The following is a 13,196-nucleotide window of genomic DNA, read 5'->3' as shown; positions in this document are numbered from 1 at the left end:
AACAACACACATACGTAACACTTCTATAACACAAATATGCAGCTTTCCGTACCATACATCATAAATTAATACACAATAGTCACACAAACACAATCAAACTATGTATAATTACGACATTGCGACGACATCAAGCATCCCATAACTGACTCACATACATAACAAATCAAGCATCCGTTACAACACATACACTTCAACATTAGTAACCACACTTTTAAAAGTTACAAATTTGGCTCCAAGAAGAATAAATAGGACACTGTTACTAATTACTATTCTTCTACAATTTCTTAAATACATCTGTAATAAATCTGTGAAATTTCGATATGAATAATATTCACGTTTTTTATATTGTTATCTTTCTTTAGCGATATAAATAATATTCAAGTTATCATTTATATTCTGTTTTCCTTCATTAGCATTATAAAATAATATTCAAGTTATTTATTTTCTTATTGTTCTTTCGCAATATAAATAATCTGTATTTTATGTAAGTAATTATTATAACACAAATAACCATCTTTCTTTGTAAAATAGGTTATTTTATTTAGATAATTAAATACGTATTATATAATATATTATATTAATTAAACAAACCGATATTTATCATTTATATTCTGTTATCGTTCTTTAGTGATACTGTATAAATAATATTCAAGTTATTTATATTGTAATCGTCCGTAAGCGATATAAATAACATAAATTTAATATTAGGTTTAGAAAAATCCAGTTGCATAATACTGGTATTAGTTTTTCTTTTTGTATTATTACATTATACTATCTTGAACCACAATAAAATGAAAAGGAGTAACGAGGAATTCAACCTGAGACGTTGACATCTAAATTTAGACGTTCGTCCGCTGAGATACGACAGCAAAAGTGTGGAAACATTTTCGGAAAAATTGGCCCAATCACACTCTAATATTTTCTGATGATTCGTAGAAGCTAGCCCAGGATGCGGGGGGCAAAGACTAATTGAGATTTCCCGGTCTCTGATCGGGTCAAACATCCTGATAGAATTAATATTTAACCCTTGCCGTGACTTTCGGTGAAGTCCGGAGGGTCCAATTAGTCAAATCCATTCTCCTTATCTCCACGCTTGGGCCCCCTGGAATTTAATAAGATGCTAAAGAGATAGTGGTGTGCGGAAAGCAACGGGATGTTACCGCATTTAGACCTATCCTTCCCAAGAAAAACTGCAAACATAAACAAAGGAAGCTTTTAATAGAAGAAGAGGAAGGATCTTCTGCGGACCTCTGGAAAAAGAACTAAGGAAGAGACTAGTGAAGTGCTTTGTGTGGAGTGTGGCATTGTATGGGGAAGGAACATGGACATTACGACGAAATAAAAAGAAACGAATTGAAGCATTTGAAATGTGGATGTGGTGAAGAATAGTGCGTGTGAAGTGGACAGACAGAATAAGAAATAAAATTGTGTTTGAAAAAGTGAGTGAAGAAAGAATGATGCTGAAACTGATTAGAAAGAGAAAAAGGAATTGGTTGGGTCTCTGGTTGAAAAGAATAATAGACGACATTAGGATATGTGGATCATATGCGGAGACTAAGAGGAAGGCAGAAAATAGGAAATATTGGAGATTGCTGGGTTTGCAATGAAAGACCTGCCCATGGACAGAAAACTTATGTATGTATGTTCAGAATGCCTGGAATATCGTGTCTAAGAACAGTCGCTATTTGCAAAGACTAGTCGATTCCATGCCCACTCGACTGCAAGATGATCGAGATAAGAGGAAGATAGACTAAATATTGAATTGTGGCTTTTTGTTTTGTTTTTTGAACGCTTAATTGTTTGAATGTTTTAAGGCCGACGCCAGTAAATTTGTTTTGTTTATGCCACGAAAGATATTTGTATTGAGAATAAAATCTTTTTTCTTTCCATTTGCAGCCACAATATCGTAATGATAAAGTCATGGCATAATATATTAATGAACCTGATGTTAATTACTAAAATAATCGTAAAAGAGAAAGGAGCCATTATATATAGTTTCTCTCTCTCAAAAACAGAACAAAAAAGAACATAAAAAGCACGAGGTTGTAGTCGAACGCAGGACCTCACGAATAAGAGGCCTGAACGCTACCATTACACTATCGAATAGCACACAAAATACTTCAATTATAACTGTAGATATCAGGCAACGTGGTCCAACAACATGTAACATCGCCTGTCTCCGAATTGTAGCGAAGATACCATAAGGGAACTTCGTTTCAGGAGAGCGGTCACTTTATCTTTTGACAACTGTACATATTTAGGGCTACCTCCTTGCACTATATTACCGCCGAAGTCCAACTCTTACCATATATAGAGTCATTCCACGTCAAATCGCACAGCAATAAAACACGACCTTCTCGGAAATGGTCGAATTTTTTTTTCATGAATTCCAGACATCAAATAAGGAGACCTGTATTTTTTTTATTTTCACAATTATTAATTATTTGTGTAGTTATGAATATTTGAAGTTACGCAAATTATGCGCGCACTGTTACTTAAACTCGCTTGGAACTTTGTGTCTACATATAATTGAGATTGGCGTTTTGGCGCATTTGAAAGACGAAATACAACACTTTTTATTACTTTAGGCCTATCACAAATAAATTTAAAATTTGGCCTATTTTTTTAATCATTTCTTTTTCAAAGCAAAATTACTATATTAAATAGCCGAGTTAAAAATCTGAAAAAAATATAGACTTGTTCGCTGATGTATTATCTGTAAACTACTGCATTTATAAATATGGGATCGGCACCCATACATTTGTAACAATTTATTTTCCGGAGGCATGCACGCGCTCGCGATGCCCAGCTAATGAACTGCTTGCAGCCATAGGCTAGAAGGCTGCCCGTGGAAATTTCCCGTTGCATCTGATGTCACCATACTAATCATCAAATGATTAATACCTTAAGGAACAGTAAATATCTTATCTAAAATTATTTTATTATTGTCAGCTCAGGGGGAAGCCCTTCACAGTTTATACTGTAATATAGCCAAGTGTTTGATGATAGCAAGACTGGGCAAGGCAGTAAACTTTATGGCAATAAACAGATGGCATGAGAGAAAAATAATCAGTTTGGGTTTGAATTTCGCGCAGTGACGTGACTTCTATAAAACATGAGTGATGGTAAAGATCGCGTAATATATAACAAGTGTTTAAATCCATTTACCTTCCTAATCACGCTTATAAAAAGAAAAGTACACTAAGACGCGTAAGTGGCGACTTATTGATAAAGCTCAATTTAAAGGAGTCTTTGAGTGTGCAAATATGTGATTTGTTCCGTAAAAAATCAATCAATATCCGCATAGGTCAGGTGAAATTATATGTGAAGCCGGTAGATCTTGTGATATTAATAAACATGAATCAAATGAAAGTGCGGACAGAGAAAGTGATTATCCCAGTATTTCTTCTAGCAGTTCTATGGATACAGTGCTAGAAATCAGTAATATTGAGGAATTAAACAAGAGTTTGATGTCAATAGAATCCCCTATCAAGAAAAGAAAGATACAACAAAACGATACCCCCGTGAAAAGTTTCAAAAGTAAAATACTCCCTAGCATGTTAAGTTTTTCATGTAGAAGATGCATCATCATCCATTCAAAAGTCAGCCATATTTTATTTTTGACGGAATGCAAAGAAAGTACAACCTGAAAATTACATAGTTATTGCAGACTTTTCTGAAAATTATTCATTTGTAATACAAGATTCAATACAAGGTGTGCATTGGAACATATGCCAAGCCACAATACAGTACAATTTTAATTTTACTTCCTACTTTATACAGTACAATTTTAATTTTACTTCCTACTTTATTTTATTTTATATTCTCTTATAGGCCTATTAATATTATATCTGAACTGTGACCGAACATGAGCGCTGCTCATTCGGTCTCAAATTTTGTTAATACTACTGCATCTCCTTTTTTTATATTGATTGTATTATTTTATTTCTATTTCTCTTATTTGTAATTAGATTCTTTATTCTGTATATTTAAATAAATAAATAAATAAATAAATAAATAAATAAATAAATAAATAAATAAATAAATAAATAAATAAATAAATAAATAAATAAATAAATAAATAAATAAATAAATAAATAAATCCTTTCGTAGTATATTTCAAAGGAGATACAGAAATTCGTTACAAAAGTAATGTCATCTCAGAAACCATGAAACATGACATTGATCCCTTTCACTTTTTTCAATCCGAAGCAATCAATTTCTTAAAGCAAGAATTCAACGATATGAAAGAAAAAATCATCTACTTTTCCAATGGATCAAGTTCACAGTACAAAAAAAAAAAAAAAAAAAGAATTAAAAAAATAATTGCTTACATGAAGACGATTATGGAATTAGTGCTGAATGACACTTCTTTGCAATGTCGCATGGTAAAGGTCCATGTGTTGGCATTGGAGATACTGTTAAAATACTTGCAAAGTTAGCCTATACAAGATCCTATAACAAGTCGACCTGGTTGGCGAGTTGGTATAGCGCTGGCCTTCTATGCCCAAGGTTGCGGGTTCGATCCCGGGCCAGGTCGATGGCATTTAAGTGTGCTTAAATGCGACAGGCTCATGTCAGTAGATTTACTGGCATGTAAAAGAACTCCTGCGGGACAAACTTCCGGCACAACCGGCGACGCTGATATAACCTCTGCAGTTGCGAGCGTCGTTAAATAAAATATAACATTTTTTTAACATTTTTTTTCCTATAACAACACAAAAAAACTGTTTGATTAGTCACAAAAAACATTTCTAACGTGTCATTTATATTTTGTCCATTCAATAAGCACAAAAACCACACTGAAAATTTGCAGGCCAGATACCATAATCTAAAACCAATAACTGGTACATTAAAATTATATTCTTTCATTCCGTTGTCAAAAACTGAAGATTTAGTAAAACAATTTTCTTTCAAGAAAGAAGGTAGGCGAATGAAAGTTTAAAATGTGAATGAAAAGAAACATTTGAAAAGCATAATGTACAATTATTTGAAGATATCATAATAAGTAAATTAGCAGTGTTTCCTCGAGTAACTTGATCTGTACTGGGTGTAATGTTGCAACGTTCAGTCAATTATCCAGCGCCGATAAACCTCTTAGCGCGCTTTATCGCTTCCCGTCCACTGCTGCTGCGCCGACCGCTACACATTCTGTCATAAGTAATTAAATTTCCATTAAACTATTGGAGATCCCATTCTGATTTTTTCTGGAATTATTAAGAATACTTCAGTGCACCTAGTAGGCATTTTTTTAGATTTTTAATAGGGCTATATCACATTGATGTATATGTTTTAAAAATTGAATTATAAGAAAATATTTGAAATAATTATATTAAAATTAGTTAGTAAATATTTAATAAAAGACAGTACTTTAAGCTTTTAAATGCATTTTTCAAAAAAATTTTAACATCAATATCGTCAGAAATATGACGCTTTAAATGTTGCATTGTGCGACATTTTTAACGAACTTTAACATGTAATATTTTAAAAACATGTGGACTTAGGAGGAAATAAAAATACACTTGTTGGTTTATGAGACCCATAGAGTTGGTAAAAAAAATATAAACGCAATCAGAAATATGAAGGTCAAAATTTGTATAATTTTGTGCGATTTGACGTGGAATGACTCTATAGTGACACAATATAATTCTTAATGAATTTAATAACTTCCCAAGTCCATGGACTTTGTTAGTTTTTCCATGCAGTGAAATGTTTATTTATTTCAGTCAGTTTCCTTAAGACCTTTGCAGTGAGAACATTAAAATTTGTGAGAGTTGATATTTTACTATTTTTAAATAGATTATTTAACGACGATATATCAACATCTTAGGTTATTTAGAGTCATAATGAGATGAAGGTGATAATGCCGGTGAAATGAGTCCAGAGTCAAGCACCGAAAGTTACCCAGCATTTGTTCAAAGTGGGTTGAGGTAAAACCCCGGAAAAAATCTCAACCAGGTAACTTGCCCCGACCGGGATTCGAACCCGGGCCACCTAGTTTCCCAGACAGACGCGCTAACCATTACTCCACAGGTGCGGACTATTTTACTTTTTAAAATAGAGGAAGTTTCAAGTGATTGAAAAATACTTGGGGAAAAAAAACGTAAGGTGTGTGAGAAGTGGAAAAGAAATTTAGCAAAACGGAAACGCAATGCAGGGGAAGAATATACAACAAGCATAGAGAAAATACATCCAGATAGAATGTCAGGCCCTAGCTGCATATGCAGAAGAAAATGTCGTGATATGTTTAGTGAAACAGAAAATGCATCTTTTCTAAGTAATTTAACGTTTTCGCTAACAAAAATAAGCAAAACGTTCATCTTTGTGGATTGATGTCACCAAGTGTTGTTTCCTGCCGAAGACCGCGAACAGAAGAATGTTCCCAAAATAACTTCAATATTAAGTAAAAAGTAAGTTGAAATATTCAAATACTTTTTTCATATTTTATATACCACATTAAACAAATAACCAATGGTAGCTACAATGAAATACTGCCATCGATTTCATTAACTCTTTCATAAAATATTCAGTGTTCAATTCGTCCCTGCTAGACTACAGTTTTTTTCGATGAAACTCTACTTATATTATTATGCATTTTTAGGTATCCGTAGCAACAACTAATAATCTTATATGCCGGATATTGCAGCTTGCAGTCTTCATGGCATCGGGGAAGGGAGAGTAAAATGCCTCGCAATGATAATTGCAATGGGGGAATCTCCTACTGGTAAAAGAGATCTCTATAATAACAGACCCCATAGTAAATCTGCTGAGACCTTAAGTTAGGTACTGTGTGTTTAATAGGTTTTATTCCGATTTTTTAATTTTAAAAATTTCACTAAATATATATTTAGTGTAGTCGTAAATGTGGTAAGTTTTATTTTCTTATTTGTAACAGGTAGGTGATCACATACAATCCTTTCCTTTATAAAGTGAGCCATTATGGAACGAATAAAAGTAAGAGGCGATATCTGTCATCAGAACTAAGTATTATGAAAACCTACATCTGGAGAAGCATTACCCAGAAAGTTACTTAAAATCAAAAGTGGTACTACTCCTGAAAAAGTAAATGGAAAGTTGAAATATCGTTGGTTCCACAAAATATTATACTTACAACTTCAACTATGCTTTCGGATGTCCTGCTATGGACGTATATAATACATGTGCTGAGTTAGGAAACAAGTGAAATTCTGCACAAATGATGGCTTGAAGAGGGAGTTGACACAAAAGCTAGCAATATTCTACGACAACAAGAAAAAGTTCTCAAATCTTGTCAAAGAAAGGAATAACATTGATGTCCTATATTTTCACTTCCAACAGAACTTGCCATGCCCTTACTGCCTGTGAATGAGATATTCTACCTCTGTCAGCTGTGGCAATTCAACTTTTGTATTCACAGTGCAAAATCAACAAAAAGCACAATGTTCATGTGGAATGAATCTAAGGGACACGAGGATATTAACGGAGTTGTTTCTTGTTAAAACAAATATATTACAAATGTACTGCCTGCAGAAGTTGACTCTCTGTACTTGTTCTGCGATGGTTGCATTAATCAGAACAAAAATATGACAGTGGTTCAATATTTACAACTTTGGTTGCTTCTGAACGATTCAAGTGCATAACTCACTACTTCCCCGTAAAAGGTCACAGTTTTCTTCCATGTGAAACAAACTTTGCAAGAATTGCAAAAATCAAAAGGAAGAAAGAAAAAGTAGAAACTCCGAGAGAATGGGAAGACATTGTGATGAATGAGGCAAATTTCAATGTGGAGACTTTCAGGAACACAAACAACACTTGAGACAGTATTATAAAATGTCAGCGAAGTGCAGAGGTCAGGAGTTGTCTGTTTCAAAGTACAAAATATTTAAGTACTCAAACAAGTTTCCGGGGAAAGTCGCAGTTACAGAAAATTTGAGAGGAACAGATTTTGTGATATATTCCTTGATGAAAAATCCTTTCCAACATGTTACTTTTAGCAACCTCACCTTGTTGCGAATACATTGCCTGTAAAGTCAGAAAAGCTGGAAAATCTAAAACGTTTAGTGAAGTATTTATCAACAGCACTTGCAGCATTATATTTATTTCACAGGATTTTCTCAACCTGAAATAATATTGATGGACTCCGGAGAAGAAGAAGCAGGTGACTGAAATTTTTTCAATAAAGGAACAGCTGATAATTTAATTTTCCTACTTGCAAATAATGTAATTTGTTATTTTCTCATGTTATTACCATCATTTGTGTTACAATGTCTAAATAATATCTTAAATAAAGTGATTTTTTCTTCCATAAACTATTTTTTTACAATGAATTGAAAAACATCTCAAGTCCATGCCTATATATTAGTAATTTCCTCCTAAATTAGGCACTGTAGGTTGTTAAAATTTTTATGGCGTGTAAATAGGAGCGTGACACACACGCTGACCAAAAATGACTTCAGTGAAACAAAAAATTTTATAGTTATGAAGTTTTTTGTCTCTACTGAAAAAAATAGTTCCATGGACTTGGGATAATCTGCAATTCAGGTCTTCAATTTTATTCTTTCACCTCATTTCTGTCGCACAACCTATAAAAACGGAGGTACAGCAATATTTTTAAAGAATCACTTATTACATAAAGAAAAAACTGAGCCATACTATCTAAACCAAGAAAAACATTTCGAACATGTTGTATCTGTAATAAAAGGTAAAAATTTTAGCTTTACAGTAGTTTGTATCTGTAGGTCACCAGATGGTTGCCTGAAAACATTATTTGAAAAGCTCGAAATTCTTCTAACCACCTTGAAAAATAAAAATAAACCAATAATTGTGTGCGGTGATTTCAATGTAAACTTTTTAGCTAATGAGAAAACAGTATCTGAATTTAAATTACTAATATACTTATATGATTTAATTGAGACTATAGATACACCAACTCACATAGCGCCAACATCCAAAATGTGTCTCGATCAAATAATTATCAACAGAGACCGCTTTTTGTACACAGCAGAGAACTTACACATAGGGATCTCACGCCACAATGCTGTCTTATTTCGTATACAAGTAGATGTAAATTCGGAATTTAAAAGTATTATTTCTTCTGTACATAAACGACCTTCCATTAACCATACGCCCAGCCAAAACAGTATTATTTGAGGTTGACACAAACATTGTACTACATGACTACAGGAATACTGACTTGCAACATAAAATTAACGAAACTTCCAAAACACTTGAGCAATGGTTAACAGATAATAAGCTCAAATTAAATGCAAATAAAACAGTATTTATGAATTTCAATCAACAACGGTTGCAAGACCCTGTACAGATTACACTTAATGGCACCATAATTAAAGAAGTTAAGAACACAAAATTTCTAGGTATCTGGGTTGATACAGACCTAACTTGGGAAAACCACATTCAGTTCTTAACAGAAAAAATATCTCGAATATGCTATGTATTCCGAGTCGTCTCAAAAATATTACCCATTTAGCTACTGATGTCAGTTTATTTTGGCTATGTACATACAGTCATTTCATATGGAATTATATTCTGGGGATCATCGTCAAAATATTCCCTTATACTTAAACTACAAAAACGAATAATTAAAATTATGAAGCAAGTATCCATTCACACAGAAAGTAAAGAACTTTTCAAGGAACTTAAAACTTTACCAGTAACCTGTGTTTATATCCTAGAAACGGTATGCTTTATTCATACAAATTTAAATTCCTTTAAAACAAACTCAGAATATCACGAGTACAGTACTAGGACATCCAATAATATACATTTGAATTATCACAGGCTTGATAAAACTCTCAATATCCCTACACATACTGGCAGTAATTTATATAATAAACTTCCCCCACATGTCAAGGCACATAACAATAGTATGTTTAAGAAATCTGTTAAAAATATATTACTGACACACATGCCAATGTGCACAAAGGAATATTTAAATATAAAGTTTTAAATTTTAACCATTTATTCTTGTGTGTACTGCCCTTCTGTTCTCTCTTGTTTCATGTGCCTCGAGACCCTACTGGAAGAGAGGCAGCATCAAGATCCAGAAGAAAGAAAATCAATTGCCTGCTAGTGTGTGATTACAAAATAATTAACTGTGAATCTCTTAAAATAAACTAAGCATCTTATTTACAAGTAACTATTCTAGTGTGTTATGCATTACCGACTGAATAAGTAGTATTAGTAGTACGTTATTTGCTTAGTGATTAACTACATTATATTTTAAGTAACTAGTATCCTATTTAATAAGCATGTGACATGTTACCATAGATTAAGAGGACTAAAATTATTGTATCATTGTTAGATTAATGTACACTGACGATTCCATGAATAATTGTATTCCAATGGTTAATAAAATATGTCTGTCTATCTAACCTATCTATCTTATCTGTCTCTGATTCTGTATTATTGTAATTATGGTTGTTAGTGGTGTGCTCTGTATAATTTGATATATTGTATGGTTTGGTTATTGCTGTAATATGTTCATTGTATCTTATTTGGAATGATCTTCCAATTTGTCATGCGTAGAAATCTGTGCAATTATTGAATTTTAATTTGTAGTCTCCAGTTGAATTGTTTTTATTTATTTGTTTGGTATGATTTTTTAGATTTTTCTGTTGTGTTAAATTTGTTTTATATGCTATGTTGTAGGCCTATTTGTTTATTTTTTAATGGAGCTGCGATTTTGTTTCTGTTGGTGTTGATATATAAGTGTTATGTACTAATCATATTGTGTTCGCTTCTTATGCTTTCGTTTTTTATTTTTAATGAACATGCCTATTATATTAGGATTGTAACAATTATCTTATGTTGTAATTATATTGTGTAGTATCTATTCTTCATTGTATTAGTCACAGCTACAACAGGATTCCAAACCTTCCTTTCCTGGAAATGTATTACAACTCCTAGCTTGCTGAGAAATAAATTTCATTCATTTGCATTAGAAACTTAAAATATGCATAATTGTGAAATATTTTATCATTGTCATTTATATTGGGATAAATTTCAGAACACAGATACCTTCCTTTTCCTCTTACTCCAAAATTCCAACCTTGTGCGCACAAAATAAATTATTATTGGCACTGAAAATGCCTTTTCGGCTTAATTAAACCGAAAAACATTTTCGGTTTAATTAATGTTTATCGATATGCTAAATTAAAAACAAGGTGATTTTGTAATACAATTAGATAAATTTTGACGGCCTACTAGTAATAAACTTCGATTACCTTGTTAGAGGTTCTTGTTATTAATCAGGTGTTTGTGTAATTAAAAATAACATAGCAGATAATGTCTTTCATTGTTGTGCTTCACTCAATCAATCCCCGAATCAAAACAGAATAACTGGACTTACATTTCCCCATTCAAAATATTACTAGAGCCAAAAAGGCCAAGCATTAAATGCACTTCCTTCTGTATGGAATTAGGCAGCTAGATTAGCATTATAATTATTGAAGTGCAAAGAACAAATTTTTTTTAGGAGACGTGTATTTGTCTCCATCCAAATTATATAGTGCCGGTGATAACTGTGATTCTATAATTATATTAACTAGGCCTACTTCCACTTAGAATTTCAACATATGACTTTTATAGGCTATCAGACTTCATGCATACAACCTGTTTTGACAACCAGTTAAAAATTATTAAAATGGCTTTTACATTCTTTGTTGTTCACGCTCTTCAATTTTAGACTGACTACATTGTGGCTTTATAGAATCATAATCAAGCACTCCAATTCTGTAATCATCTCGTTAAAGAAAGAAGAAATCTAAATGCCAACAGTCTTACTATACCAAAGCTGAGGGAAAATCTACTGCATCACTTTAAAAATAAAATGAACTTTAAATGTCACATCCAATTATACCACAACTATTACGGTAAATCTACTACATCAATTTTAAAAATAAAATTAAATATAAATGTCAAATCCTACAATACCACAACTTCGAAGAAAAATCTATTGCATCACTATAATTATTTTTTTAACTAAGAGTGGGTACTTGACTGTTCAATTGCCCATTTGAAGCCAATTGTGTAGACCAATTAACAGACAGTTGTTGCCCAGGGTGTGCCATTGGAGGATGATCTACATTACCTGCAATGAGATTCTTAGGATGCCACAGGGAAACCGGAGCTCTCAGAGAAAAACTCGTTACCTGAACCATGGACTTTCCCAAGACGGTTGCAAATCAGGGTACATTGAGGATCAAACCCGGATCCACAGAATTATAAGTCTAGTGCTCTAGCCACTAGACAGCTGTGGAATCTCATTTTAAAAATATTACTACAGGGCGACCCATATTTATATTCAACCTTTTATTGCACTGTAGTAGCGTAAATAGTTAAGTGACCCATTCCACCGCTGAAATGTACTGTGATACATACCATTTGAAGCACAAATGAAGCTTTAATTTTATTTTATTCTCAGTGCGTTCTGAAACCTGTGCATTTAATGAGACGATTTACAGAAAACGTTCTGTGTATAGAAATCTTGAAGCAGTAACCATGGAAACAAGACTGTCTTGTGTATGATCGTACCCGAAATACTGCTCGAATGGAGGTGGTATGATGCTGACGTTGTGCACTTCATGCATGATGATACACTGCCCCATTTTGCATTGATAACATGGGAATAGCCTTACCAATGGATATCCTGCATGGGTCATCAGCTGTTGTGGAAATGTCAAGTGACCTGCAGAAGTCCAGCTATTACATCACTGGAGTTTTTCTGTGGGAAGACCTTAAAGAAAAGTGTACGCCAGGAATCCTCGGGATGTGATTATTTTGGAAGTAATTCGAGAGGAGTGTGGTCAGGTGCCATATGAAACAACGTTCAGTCATGTCAGAAAAAAATTTGCAGCCAATACTGGTGCTTACTTTGAATTTTTTTAAGTAATCCTAATGACTACCACAGTTTGATTCTCATTTTATCCTCTCATGTAATGTCATTTATGTGTAATAATTTAACGAAAATTTGGGTATAAATATGGGTTGCCCTGGGGCAACATACGATGGATGTTATGTTCGAAAATCCTATTAGGCATTAATACATTTAATATACAACGACATTACTCCTTATGTCATAAAGAACATGCTGAATTAGAAGCTAAGACAAATTAAATGTTATTTTTCGTACTATTCCGAAGAAAATTTATGTTCTTAACATTTGCATAGTATACTAAACACGACATTATAACTTAAAC

At 33.0% G+C, this 13,196-nt stretch overlaps 1 protein-coding gene across 4 annotated transcripts in view; it reads right to left on the bottom strand.

The window, feature by feature from the left end:
* Positions 1–13,196, bottom strand: part of LOC138707947 (uncharacterized) — a 531,488-nt gene that overhangs the window by 152,841 nt on the left and 365,451 nt on the right. The gene's annotated exons all lie outside the window — the stretch shown is intronic.

The sequence above is a fragment of the Periplaneta americana genome, chromosome 10 (assembly GCF_040183065.1).
Source record: "Periplaneta americana isolate PAMFEO1 chromosome 10, P.americana_PAMFEO1_priV1, whole genome shotgun sequence".
In the NCBI taxonomy this organism is placed as follows: domain Eukaryota; kingdom Metazoa; phylum Arthropoda; class Insecta; order Blattodea; family Blattidae; genus Periplaneta; species Periplaneta americana.
This window is presented reverse-complemented; position numbering and strand designations above follow the sequence as displayed.